The 14,566-nt window shown below is 35.3% G+C and overlaps 1 protein-coding gene across 1 annotated transcript in view; it reads left to right on the forward strand.

Annotated features, from left to right (window-relative positions):
* SLC2A13 (solute carrier family 2 member 13) overlaps nucleotides 1-14,566 on the forward strand; it is a 527,099-nt gene that overhangs the window by 300,498 nt on the left and 212,035 nt on the right. The gene's annotated exons all lie outside the window — the stretch shown is intronic.

Raw genomic sequence — 14,566 nt, forward strand, 5'->3', positions numbered from 1 at the left:
TACTGAATATCTGTTTTGCTTCAGACAGGCTACAAAAACATTTTTAAGCAAATAACTATTTCTATCATTCATTTTTAAAGAACCAAGGAAATACAGAAAATATAAAAGCACAAATAGCTGCAATTCAGGGAGTAAATGAAGAACTGACACAGCCCTTAAATCCAGAGCTATATTTACTCCATCAGTGAGAGGACTCTCTTACTGGATCTTCTAGGATCCTCTGGCCTATAAGACTAGCCCCCATTATATACCATAGGCACTGATTTCATTAATGAAATTCCTGGGGTAGACATTTCACAGGTGCTGTGACAATTCCTTACTGAAGAAATTAAGCATGTCATGTGTAACTAAGCTGGTAGACTCTTGGAAGCTTGCACCTGTTTCCTAAAGGCTTCACTGTAATAGGCTTTTTCCCTTGTTGATTTTTACTTTGAATCTTTTTGCTGTAATACATCATAATCATCATCAAGACTGAGAATGGTTGTAGGGACCCTCAACAAAGGCAGAATCTGAATTTCAAACTAATATCTAGCAGCAGGAGATCTGGTGGACAGCAGTATTTTATTTATTGTTTGTAAATCCAAATACGAAACTTCAAAAGATACTGGTCCAGTTTGAAATGCTTTTCTTCACTTCTTCTGACAATATAAGAGGCATTGGGTTTAACCTGTTTTTCCTACCTCCATAGTTTTGAGTGATGGAAAACTTAGATTGGAATTTATTGATTCTCATAACTGAACAATCTGAGATAGAACTTGTTTCAGTTTGATAGTCAAATTTCAATGAAGGCTCCATTTCTGGGTTCTGCTGTGTCCTTTCTCCAACAAGGTCTTCCCTTATTGTCACAAGGTGGTTGTTGTAGCCCCAAGATTCATCCCTCCATCAATGAAAAGCCAAAATTGAATATTAGAGCTCATGAGTTTGGTTTTTCATATGCCCACATGAACCACATTGTGAATACCTTTCCCCTGTCCCTAGGAAAAGTATGAGCCTACCATTCCCCTAAAAACATCAAGACTAAGAATGGTATTTTCCAAAAGTGTAGTGAAGAAATATTAGGAGGCTAAAATCACACCCAGTTTTTACTATCCTCACTAACCCCACCACTTAAGAATCACTGATACCTCAATAGATGCAAAAAAAATCTTGACAAAATTCAACATTGATGATAAAAAAAAAAAAAAAAACTTGCAAGAAGAAGATGTACAAGGAATGTACTCCAAAATAATATAGGCCATATATGACAAGCCCACAGCTAACAAAATATTCAGTGGTAAGAGGATGAAAGCTTTCCTCTAAGATCAAGGACAAGACAAATATGTCCATTTTCATCACTCTTATTTGACATTACTGGAAATCTTAGCCAGCACAATCAGGCAAGAAAAAGAAATAAAAGCTATTCAAATTGAAAAGGAAAAACGAAAACTATTTCTGTTTGCAGATGACATAACATTAAATGTATTGTAAAAAACTCAAAAAGTCCAACAGAAGTGCTAGAACTATAGATAAATTCAATAAAATTGCAGAACACAGAGTAAACATACAAAAATCAGTTGTATTTCTATACACTAGCAATTTATTCTCTGAAAAATAAAGTAGGAAAGAAAGAAAACATTTCTATTTACAATAGCATCAAAAAGAATTAAATATTTAGAAATAAATTTAATCAGCGAGGTGAAAGAAATACTGAATTCTCTGAGTATACTGAAAACTCTTTAAGATACAGGTGAAAGATATTGAAAAGACATAAATAGAAAGAGCCTGTGTTCATGAATTGGAAGAATTAATATTATTAAAATATTCATCCTACTCATAGGCCTTTAAGGACTCAATTTATTCCCTATCAAAATTCCAGTGGCAATTTTTTGCATAATTAGATAACCATAAAATTTGTATGGAACAACAAATAACCCTGAATAGTCAAAGCAAACTTGAGAAAAAACAACAAAGCTGAAGGCATCACACTTCCTGATCTCAAATTATATTGCAAGCTGTAGTAATCAAAACAGTGTGGTACTGGCAGAAAAACAAAATGCCTAGCACAATGGAGCAGTGTAGAGATTCCAGGAAAAAACCCATACAAATACAATAAACTAATTCTCCACAAGGGAACCAGGAATACTTACTGAAGAAGAGATAATCTCTTCAATACACACTGCTGGAAAAACTTGGTATTTATATGCCAAATAATGAAAGGATGCCTAACTTACACCACTCAAATTAGCTCAAAGTGTGTTAAAAACTTAAATGTAAGACCTGAAACCATAAAAATCCTAGACTAAAACATGAGAAAAAGTCTCTTGACATTGGTGTTGGCAATAATTTTATGGATGTGACCTAAAAGCACAAGCAACAAAAGCAAAATAAACAAGAGTGATTACATAAAATTGAAAGCCTTCTGCAAAGTAAAAAAAAAAATGACCCTCAAAATGAAAAGGCAATCTGTGGAATAGGAGAAGAAAATATTTGCAAATTCTGCATCTGATAAGGCATGAATATCCAAAATGTGTAAGGAACTCATACAACTCAATAGCAAAAATACAGTAATAATAATCTAATTAAAAAGTAGACAGAGGAGTTGGATAGACATTTTCCAAAGGAGATATGCAAATGGCCTACAGGTACATGAAAAGACACTCAATATCACTTGTCATCAAGGGAATCCAAATCAAAACCACCATGAGATATCACATTACATTGTTAGGATGGCTATTATTAAAAACACAAGAGGTAACAATAGTTGGCAAGGATGTGGAAAAAAAGGGAACCCTTGTACAATGTTGATGGGAATGTAAGTTTGTACAGCCACTGTGGAAAACAGTATGGCATTACCTCAAGAAATTAAAAATAGAGCCAGCATATAATCTAGCGATTTCACTTTGAACTGTATTTCCAAGGGAAATGAAATATCAACAAGAGACACACTCTCATATTCATTCCAGCATTATTTGCAATAGCCAAGACATGGAACAACCTACATGTTAGTAAACAGATGAGATGGTTCAAGAAAATTACATATATATGTGTGTATGTGTGTATATATACATGTATTTACACACACATATACAGTAGGATGTTGTTCAGCCTTAAAATAGAAGTCCTGTCATTTGCAACAGTGTGGCTGAACTTTGAAGGCATTATGCTAAGTGAAATAAATCAGACAGAGAAAGACAAATACTACATGATCTCACATATATATGGAATCTAAAAGAAAATCTCATAGAAACAGAGAGCAGATTGATGGTTACCAGAGGTGAAAGGTGTGGGAATGGTGAAAGTGGTTAAAGATGGCAAACTTCCAGTTTTATGTATGTTCTGGGGATGTAATGTACAACAGGTGACCATAGTTAACCATACTGAAAATTGCTAAGAGAATAGGTCTTGAAATTTCTCACCACACACACACAAAACTGTAACCATTTAAGGTGATGGATATGTTAAATAACCTTATTTAACTATATATTCATATATTAAATTTTAAAAATTACTGATATACATGATAAATTTTACTGGTGTGTCTTCAGTATTTTTGTGACTTTTGGAAAAAATTTGCCCAAAATAGCTAATGTATCTAATAGAGTATTTTGATTAAAGGACTGATCACATAGATTAGTGCCTACTTCTGAAACACTTTTTGTATTCCAATTAAGTCCTATACCTAAATTAATGGGATGAATGTCATATTTAAGTTCAGAATATTATTCAGACTTTCTGTAATTGAGCCTAGACCTATCACATCAATTTAGATTTTTAGCCTTATTTTTCCATCTATATTGGCTAATTGGATTCAAATTAAGTTAATTACTGGATTCCTATGGCCTTTTAATTTTGTCTCTTCCCCTTATTACTTGTCTCCTAAGCACAGTAATTTAACTTTCCATCGCCTTGAAGAAAGGAAATGAGCTTTTTATGAATAAATGTTTCCCAGAATGTGGTCAGTGCAGCTCAATAGGGGAAAACATGCAGAATAAAACATTGAATTCTTAAAGGAATTCATTGTCCAATTGCTTATTTCCTTTAAGTTTGAACATGGAATTGCTGTGCCAGTCATCTCATTCACAGGAGATAACTAAAATTATATCAATTATGTAATTGTAAAATTATACAAACCCCACTATATCCTATTCTTTCTATTACCCTATAAAAGACTAGGTCTTGAAATTTCTCTTATAAATTAGCCTATAAGGTAAATGAAGATGACTCTATGGGATACATGAATTACAAGGCAAAGCAAAAAATGCTAACATCTGCCTCTGAAATGCTAAGACTTCTTTAGTCACATCTTCTTCTAAGGTTCATTTTGATAAGAAAAAAAATTGCTCTTATTTGTGATTTTAATTTAAGTACATCCTGGAAAATCCCATGGGTGGAGGAGCCTGGTAGGCTGCAGTGCATGGGGTCGCTAAGAGTCAAACATGACTGAGCGACTTCACTTTCACTTTTCACTTTCATGCATTGGAGAAGGAAATGGCAACCCACTCCAGTGTTCTTGCCTGGAGAATCCCAGGGACAAGGGAGCCTGGTGGGCTGCCGTCTATGGGGTTGCACAGAGTCGGACATGACTGAAGCGACTTAGCAGCAGCAGCAGATCTTAAAAACAACATGAGATCGTCTGTGGTGTGTAGCAGGGATGTACCACTGTTTAATTCATTACAAGCAAGATGAACAGAGCATTGAAATAATACTGCCCATCTGAAGGAGAAAAGGACACATTTCAAGTTTTAAAATAGTTCTCTCTCATGTGTATACACACTTTTTTCCCCACTCATTTCTTTTATCTTCCTTATCATCTTCCTTTTCCTGCCATCTTTCACTTTATATACAAAGATGAATAATGTGTTAACTCGCCTATGCAGCAAAGTTACATCATTTATAAATTTAACTTATTCATGCTAGAAGAGAATACTCCAGGAGATATAAATTGTGTGGGTGACTGGGGTACCAGTCCATAAACATATGCTCCAGATTTACCAGTAAAATGGGGAAGTACAATTTACTATTTTATCATGATGTCTCAATTCCCAGTATGTTTTGTAACATGAATATGCTGAGTTGAGTATAAATTCTTAAAGATAGGTATGCTTCATATAAAATATACCTAAAGATAAATCTGCTACTTTGCTGGGGGCCTAGTTAAGGACACAGTAGTCTGTTCAGTGATAGAGAGAAAAAACTTGAATACAACATGGAATTCTTGAATGGAAGAATATGGTCTGTCAATCTTCAAAAAGACATACAAATACTGTTTACTGTAATTTAAGGGTAAAGTAAAGGATTTTCAAAGACAATTATGAGAACTTAAGAGCCTCATCATCTCCACTGTATTGTTTTCACTGTCACCTCTTGATCCTAATGATACAGGTATAGGGGTTTGTAAGCCTTATCTAAGGTATTCAAAAGATTTTTGTCTTTTCATTGGATCTTTTCTGTGAAATAAGTTAATAATAGTTATCACAGTCTGAAAAAGACATTTGACCAATCAAATTCAGTTCTAGAACTTTTTCCTAAGGAAAGATCTATTAATTTCCTAAGGGAAATCTATTAATATCCTAAGGGAAAATCTATTAATTTCCTAAGGGAAAAATCTATTAATAGAAATCCCTAAGGGAAAATCTATTAATACAAATAGAAAAAATACAAATACAAATATGCTCATTACAGGACTTTTTATAAGAACAAAAGTAGGAAAAAAACATAAACTTTCAATAATGATGGACTATTTAATAATTCCACCTCAATATAATGATGCACTTTTAGTCAATAATAATGGATGATGTCTAGAAATTGTTTACTGTGTGCCAGGCACATAATAAAATTGCATATGTTAATGTAGTCTAATTCTTAACAGCCATTGGATTTCATCTAAAATATTATATTTATATATATTTAGTTTAACTATACATGGATATATTTTGTGATTTATGACTATATCCAGTAGAAGAAAATTTTAGAAGACTATAACAAAAATGTATATAACAATATAAGTGAAATGTTATAATGATTTATTTTAAATTTTTAATTTAGAAAATTATATTAATTTTAGGTATACACCATGGTGACTCAGTATTTTTACAGATTATACTCCGTTAAAAGTTATTACAGGATAATGTATATAATCCCCTGTGTTATACAATATATCCATGTTGCTTATCTGTATATAAAATTCCATACACACCACACACACACACACACACACACACTGCTTACTGAAGGGACTGTCTATTCTTCATTGTATATTCTTGCCTTTGTCATACATTAATTGGCAATAAGTATGTCGGTTTATTTCTGGGCTCTCTATTCTGTTCCATTGGTTCATGTATCTGTTTCTGTGCCAGTATATTTTGATTACCAAGCTTTGCAGTATAGTCTGAAGTCTGGAAGGATGATACCTCCAGCTTTATTCTTTCAAGATTCTTTTGACAGTTCAGGATCTTTTGTGGTTTTATATCAATATTAGAATTACTTTTTCTAGTTCTGTGAAAAATGTCATGGGTGTTTTGATAAGGAATCCTTTAAACCTGCATAATGTTTTAAGTAGTATGGCCATTTTAAAATGTTAATTCTTACAGTCCAATAGCACAGGATATCTTCCCATTTCTTTGCATCATCTTCATCTCCTTTATCAGTGTCTTATAGTTTTCAGTGTATTAAGTATTTCACCTCCTAGCCTAAGTTTATTCTTTGGTATTGATAAACTTTTAAACTGGATGTTTTTTTGGTTGTTTTTTTCACTCTCATATTTCATTATTAGAGTCTCAAAAAGTAACATATTTGGGGGTGTATCCCTTTAAGTTCAGTTCAGTTCAGTCATATCCGACTCTTTGTGACCCCATGGACTGCAGCACACCAGGCTTGCCTGTCCATCACCAACTCCCAGGGCTTGCCCTAACTCATGTCCAGTGAGTTAGTGATGCCATCCAACCATCTCATGCTCCATCGTCCCTTTTTCCTCCCACCTTCAACCTTTCCCAGAATCAGGGTCTTTTCCAATGAATGAGTCAGTTCTTTGTATCAGGTGGCTAAGGTATTGGAGTTTCAGCTTCAGCATCAGTCCTTCCAATGAATATTCAGGACTGATTTCCTTTAGGATTGACTGGTTAGATCTCCTTGCAGTCCAAGAGACCCTCAGGAGTCTTCTCCAATACCAAAGTTCAGAAGCATCAATTCTTTGGCTCTCAGCTTTCTTTAGGGTCCAACTCTCACATCCGTACCTCACTACTGGATAAACCATAGCTTTGACTAGATGTACCTTTGTTGGCAAAGTGATGTCTCTGGTTTTTAGTATGCTGTCTAGGTTTGTCATAGCTTTTTTCCCAAGGAGCAAATATCTTTTAATTTCATGGCTGTAGTCACCATCTGCATCTGATTTTGGAGCCCAAGAAAATAAATTCTGTCACTGTTTCTATTGTTTCTCCATCTGTGCCTTGAAGTGATGGGACTGGATGCCATGATCTTGGTTTTTTGAATGTTGGATTTTAGGTGTATTCCTCTAGCATCATTAAACTTTGCTGAATTCATTCATTAATTCTAATAGTTTTGCGATCAAGACTTTATATTTTCTTTATAAAATCATCCCATCATCAAATATTGATTGTTTTACTTCTCTTCCAATTTGGATGCCTTTTATTTCTTTTTCTTGTCTGATTTCTGTGGCTAAGACTTCCAATACTATCTTAAAGTGATTAGCCTGGGCATTCTTATCTTATTCCTGAATTTAAAGGAAAGACTTTCAGCTTCTCAACAGTTGAGCATGATGTTAGCTGTAACTTTGACATAAATGGCCTTAATTATGTTGTAGTATGTCCCCTCTGTACTCACTTTGATGAGAATTTTTGCCATGAATGAATGCTGAATTTGGTTAAATACTTTTTGTCCATGTATTGAGATGGTCATGTCAATATTATTCTTCCTGTTGTAAATATGGTATATTACACGTTGATTTACTTAAAAATATTGAACCATCTTCATGACCCTGGAATAAACTGACTTGGGCATAGCATATGATTCTTTTTATGTGTTGTCTGTTCATTCTGCTTATATTTTGTTGAGTATTTTTACATCTATATTCATTAAAGATATTGACCTGTAGTTTTCTTTTTCTTTTTTCCTATTTTTTCTTGTTGTTGTCTTTGTCTGGTTTTGTTATCAGGGTAATGGTGGCCTCATGGGATGAACTTGAAAGTGTTCCCTATTCTTCAGGTTTTTGGAAAAGATTGAGAAGGATTGGTATTAGTTCTTTATATGTTTGATAGAATTTCCCTGTAAAGCCACTTGGTCCTGGACTTCTGTTTGCTGGGAGGTTTTCTCACTTTTTTTTTTTTTTTCTTCTTCTTCTTTTTAATCAAAGTATAGTATTATTACAGTGTTACATTAGTTTCAGGTGTACAACAAAATGATTCAGTTTTCAGATATGTTCAATATATTTTCAGATAATTTTCCAGTATAAGTTATGACAAGATGTTGAATATAGTTACCTATGCTATATAGTAGGTCCTTGTTATTTATTTCTTATAAAGTAGTGTATATCTGTTGATCCCGAACTCCTAATTTATGCTTCCTCCACCACTTGCTTTCCTCTTTGGCAAATGTTCATTTTTTTCTTTCCTACTTCTATGAGTCTATTTCTGTTTTGTAAATAAGTTTATTTCTCTCATTTTTTGGATTACGCATATAAGTAATTATATGATTTTTCTCTTTCTGACAATTCACTTTGTATGATAATCTCTAGGTCCATCCATGTTGCTGCAAATGGCATTACTTTATTCTTTTTTATGACATACCCCATTTTTTGAATAATATATATATACATACATATACTGGGAGGTTTTTTTTTATTACAAACATAATTTTACTGCTAGTGATGTTTTTAATCATATTATGTATTTCTCTTGATTCAGTCTTGACCGGTTGTATTTTTCTAGATATTCATCCATTTCTTCTAGGTTGTCCAACTTGTAAGCATTTATTCATATATTCTTAGGATTTTTAAATCTCTGTGGTATTGATTTTTATTCCTCCTTTTTCATTACTTATTTAGTTTGTTTGGGTCCTCTCTATTTTCTTCTTTGTGAATCCAGGTAAGTGTTTATCAAAAACCAACTCTTGGTTTCATTGATCTTTTTCTATTTTTTAAATCTCTATCCTATTCTGATTGTTCTTGTTTCCTTTGTTGTGCAGACTTTGGACTTTATTTCTTCTTCATTTTCTGATTCCTTTAGATGCTCATTTACGTAGTTTGAGATTTTTCTTATTTCTTGAGGAAGGACTGTGTTGCTATAAACTTCCTTCTTAGAACTGCTTTTGCTGCATACGGCAGATTTCAAAGTATGTGTTTCATTTTATTGAGGTATTTTCTGATTTCCTCTTCGATTATGTCATTGGCCTGTTGGTTTTTTAATAGTGTATTTTCCAATTTCCTCATGTGTTTTCTTCTCCCACTTTGTTTTTTTAATTGACTTTTAGCTTCACACTGGGTGTTAGTTACTCAGTTGTGTCCAGCTCTTTGCAAGCCCACAGACGATAGTCCACCAGTCTCCTCCGTCCATGGAATTTTCTAGGGAAGAATATTGGAGTTTGTTGCCATTTCCTTCTCCTGGATATCTTCCAAAGCCAGAGATTGAACCCAGGTCTCCCACATTGCAGGCAGACGCATTACTGCCTGAGTCACTAGGGAAGCTAGTTTCATGCTATTTTGGATAGAAAAAATATTTAATATAATTTCTATTCCCTTATATTTGTTGAAAGCTTTTTGTGGCCTAGCATGTGATCTATCCTGGAGAATGATGCATGTGCACTTGAAAAGAATGTGTATTTTGCTGTTTGTAAGTTTAAGCCCAACTGGTCTCTTGTGTTATTTATAAACACTGTTGCATTATTTATTTTTGTCGGGATGATTTGTCCATTGATGTCAGTCTGCTTTTTAAGTCCCCTACTATTATAGTGTTAGTATTATTGTTAGCTTCTTCTCTTCTATCAGTTAGTATTGTTTATAATATTTAGGTGCTCTTGTAGGGGTAAAAATATATTAACAAATGTAATATTCTCTTCTTGTCTTGATCCCTTTATCATTATATAAAGCCCTTCTTTGTCTTATGCCTTTGTCTTAGCCTTTGTATTAGTTTATTTTTACTTAAATGAGTTTTTCTACCCCTGCTCTTTCTTCCTTCCATTTGCATGAATTGTCATTCTTCCATCCTCTCACTTTCAGTCTGAATGTATTTTTAGTCCTGAATTGAGTCTTTTATAGGCAGCATATTGGGGTCTTGTTATTTTATCCAATCAGCCATCCAGTGTCTTTTGATCAGAGTATTTAGTCCATTGACATATAGAGTAATTATTGGTAGGTATATACTTATCATTATCAATGGCTTCCCAAGTTGCTCAGTGGAAAAGAGTCCACCTGCCAAGCAGATACAGGTTTAATCCCTGGATTGGGAAGGAAATGGCAACCCACTCTAGTACCCTTACCTGAGAAATTCCATGGACAGAGGAGCCTGGTAAGCTACAGTCCATGGTGTCACAAAGAGTCGGACCCAACTTAGTGACTACAACAACAACAATGATGTATTCATCATCATTAGTTTATTTTCCAGTTGCTTTTATTGTTCTCTGTTCATTTCTGTTTCTTTTTCCTTCTTCCCTTGTGATTTGAATGATGATTTTCTCTAGTGATATGCTTCTGTTAATTTGTTTTTGTGTTTGGTGTATCTATTTCAGATTTTTTAACTTGGGTTACCATGGGATTCATATACATTGACCTATAATTATATCTACTCGTTTTAAACTCAGCCATTTATCAAAGACGTTCTAAAACATCTACATTTTTTACTTCCTTCCCCACCTTTAGTGTTTTTTATGTCATATTTTACATCTTCATGCTTATCCCTTAACTATTTATTCTAGTTATTTTTTGTATTTCAACCTATGCCTTGGATTGTTTAATTGGTTGACCTTGAATTCTTACTACATACTTGCCTTTCTCTGGAATTTTCCTTTTCTGACAGATTCTTACAATTTTTCTATTTAGATAAGACTCTTCTGCATTTATTTTAGGGTAAGTTTAATACTGATGTATTCCTTTAGATTTTCCTTGTCTGAGAAGTTCTTTATTTCCCTCTTGTTCTAAATGATAACCTTGCTTTGTAGTGTATCCTAGGTTGCAGAATTTTTGGTTTTCAGCATGTTGAAAAGTTTGGCTTAAAAACTCAGCATTCAAAAAACAAAGATCATGGGATCCAGTCCCATCACTTAGATGGGGAAATAGTGTAAACAGTGGTAGACTTTATTTTTTGGGCTCCCAAATCACTGCAGATGATGACTGCAGCCATGAAATTAAAAGACGCTTACTCCTTGGAAGAAAAGCTGTGACAAACCTAGACAGCATATTAAAAAGTAGAGACATTACTTTGCCAACAAAGGTCCATCTAGTAAAAGCTATGGATTTTCCAGTAGTCATGTATGGATGTGAGAGTTGAACTATAAAGAAAGCTGAGCACCGAAGAACTGATGCTTTTGAACTGTGGTGTTGGAGACACCTCTTGGGAGTCCTTTGGATGGCATGGAGCTCCAACCAGTCCATCCTAAAGAAAATCAGTCCTGAATATTCATTGGACGAACTGATACTGAATCTGAAACTCCATTACTTTGACCACCTGATGTGAAGAACTGACTCATTTGAAAAGACCCTGATGCTAGGAGATTGAAAGCAGGAGGAGAAGGGGTCAACAGAGATGAGATGATTGGGTGGCATCACCGACTCGATGGAGGTGAGTTTGAGCAAGCTCTGGGAGTTGGTGATGGACAAGGAAACCTGGCATGCTGCAGTCCATGGAGTTGCAAGAGTTGGACACAACTAAGTGACTAAACTGAGCTGAACTGAGCTTTGAATATACTATGCCATTACTTTATTGCCTTAAAAGTTTCTGCAAATAAATTAACTGATGGCCTCATAGGGATCCCTGTGTATGAGTCTTTTTTTTTTCCTCCTGCTACCTTTAGAATTCTCTCTTTATATTTAACTTTTGCTATTTTAATTCTGATATGTCTTGGAGTGAGTCTGAGTGCATTAGTTTGGTACACTCTGTGCTTCCTCTACCTGGACATCTGTTTCCTTCTTCAGGGTTAGGAAGTTACCAGGCATGATTTCCTCAAATGCATTTTCTATCCCCTACTCTTTCTCCTCTCCTTCTGGAACTCCTAAAATATGAATATTGGAATGCTTAATGTTATTTGAGTGATCTGTTAAATTTCTTTTATTTTTATAAGTTTCTTTTTCTTTCTGCTTTCTGATTGGGAGATTTCCATTGTTCTATCTTCTAGGTCATTATTCATTCTTCTATATTGTTTAGTCTGCTATTCATTCCTTTTACTGTGTTCTTTAGCTATTGAATTACCCATTTCTGATTTTTTTTTTAATTTACTGATTCCTTATTAACATAATCAGTGTTTAGATCAATTCTTTTCCTTAATTCAGTTAACATTTATATTACCAATTTTTTACTTTTTCATCTGGTAAATTGTTTATTTCTGTTTTTTTTTTTAATTATTTTTCTCTTGCTCTTTCAGTGGAGAGTAGTTTCTCTACCTGTTCATGTTACTTTGACTTTATCTGTCTCTATGAATTTAGGTGAAACAGTTACCTATTACAACCTTTAAGGGTATTTTTGTGTGGTAGTGTTCCTATACAGACTGCATGTGCCCCGTGCCTTTGATGGGAGGGCTGGGTTTAACATGGATGCACTCACATCTCATGGTGTGAGTGATGGATGCACTAGAGCAGGCTGCAAATATGAGGTGAGACTTCTCTGTTCATCACTCAGTCAGGAGTGGGGTCTGATTCCAAGTTGCTGGAACAGAAGTCCTCAGGTTCAGGCTTTAGTTAGTTCTGTTCCCTTTAAGTGTATGTTTTCAGTCTCTCTATGCTGAGATCTTTGCCCCAGAGAAGGGGAATGCTGAAATAAGTGGGGCCTGTTTACCAACAGAGATCCATTGAGCTGCCAGTGTAGGCAACTGTGCTCTGCTTAAATGCAACCTTGCATGTCTCTCACAGTTCATCACTGACCCCAGCCCTCACTGCTTACTCCCTGTTGTGGAACCATTCTTCAAGTAGAGACCAATGTGGATTCTCAACGTGTGTCTGGAATTCTTAATGGTGGTAAAGCAGCTGCTATCAGAAATCTGGGCTGCTTCTGAGGCTATGCCTAAGTAGGAACCAACAATGGCCACCATTGTGCCCCCTCCAGGCTCTGCCCTGGGATCAGGTTCAGTCTTTTTCCTGGTCCTGACAGCCCCAAATCCAGTGTACTCTGTGGTGTGGAGTGAGCAGGGCTGGAGTGTTCGCTCAGGCTGGAGTGCACAGTGAATCTGTCGTGAGAAAGCTGGCATCTTCTAGGGCAGACCTCTCTGCATCCTGCCTTGGGCTCATCAGTGCGCTGCTCATGAGCACAGTCCAAGCTTCTCCAGCCTTTCCGTCTGACTCAGTAGTCCTCCAACCAGCCAAGGGGTCTTATCTCCTCCTTGTAGGACTCCAGGACTGGAACACACAGTCTGGATCTCAACCTGCTCACTCCCATGGCAGGTGTCTACTCCTGTGTTCTCCCTTTTCCTCTCAGTCCCCTCCCAGGAACAGAGTTCCTAACCTAATCACTGTTCTTCACTTCTTACCCAAGTACATGTATATTTTTCTTATAGCCTTGGTTGCATAGGAGTCCTTCTGCCAGTTTCCAGTTAGTTTTCAGTGAGGATTGTTTCATATGTAGTTGTATTTTTCTTGTGTTTGTGGGGGATGATGAGTTCCATATCCTCTTACTTGCCGTCTTGATTGCCCTTTGTGGAATGATTTTTTTTTTTAATTTTCTGATTTTTATAAATTGGAGGTATTCCTTCATTTGGGCCGTTAGTTAATAGATTCTCTAACTGTGTGCTGTCATTAGAATGGCCACTGGCCACGTGCATTTTACTTAAAATTAATTGAAATTAATTGAAATTAATAGCACTTAATAGCACTTAATAGCACTTAATAGCACTTGTCACATTTCCAGTAGTCAATAATCACAGATTGTTGGTGTCTCTTTCATATTGGACTGAACAAATATGGAACATCTTCATCATCACACAGTGTTCTGTTGGACCATTGCTGTCTAACTCTTGTATTAAAGGTTGTGGTCCAATAGCAGTTCCCTGTAGAAATAGTAAAACATCTCCATTCTGCTAGTCATAGCAGTGGAATTGTTATATCTCTTCCTGCATACTTGTGGTAGGCAGTTAAGATTCTGAAATGGGGACCCTTCTAGGCATAGCACAGTCTGTCTGTGAAGACTGACTGAAGTTTAACCATGTTCTTTCCAAGTACTTGATTACCTTACACCTGTCAGAATGGCTATTGTCAAAAAGACCACAAATAGCAAATGTTTACAAGGATGCAAAGAGAAGGGAACCCTTGTATACTGTTGGTAGGGATGTCAACTGGAGACAGTATGGAGGTTCCTCAAAAAACTAAAAATACAACTACCATATGAACCATATGAATCAGCAGTTCTACTCCTGGATGTATATCCAGAAAAACCCA

Source organism: Bos grunniens, chromosome 5 (assembly GCF_055505025.1).
Source record: "Bos grunniens cultivar Pamir isolate PY7600 chromosome 5, Bosgru_T2T1.0, whole genome shotgun sequence".
NCBI classification, from domain to species: Eukaryota; Metazoa; Chordata; class Mammalia; order Artiodactyla; family Bovidae; genus Bos; species Bos grunniens.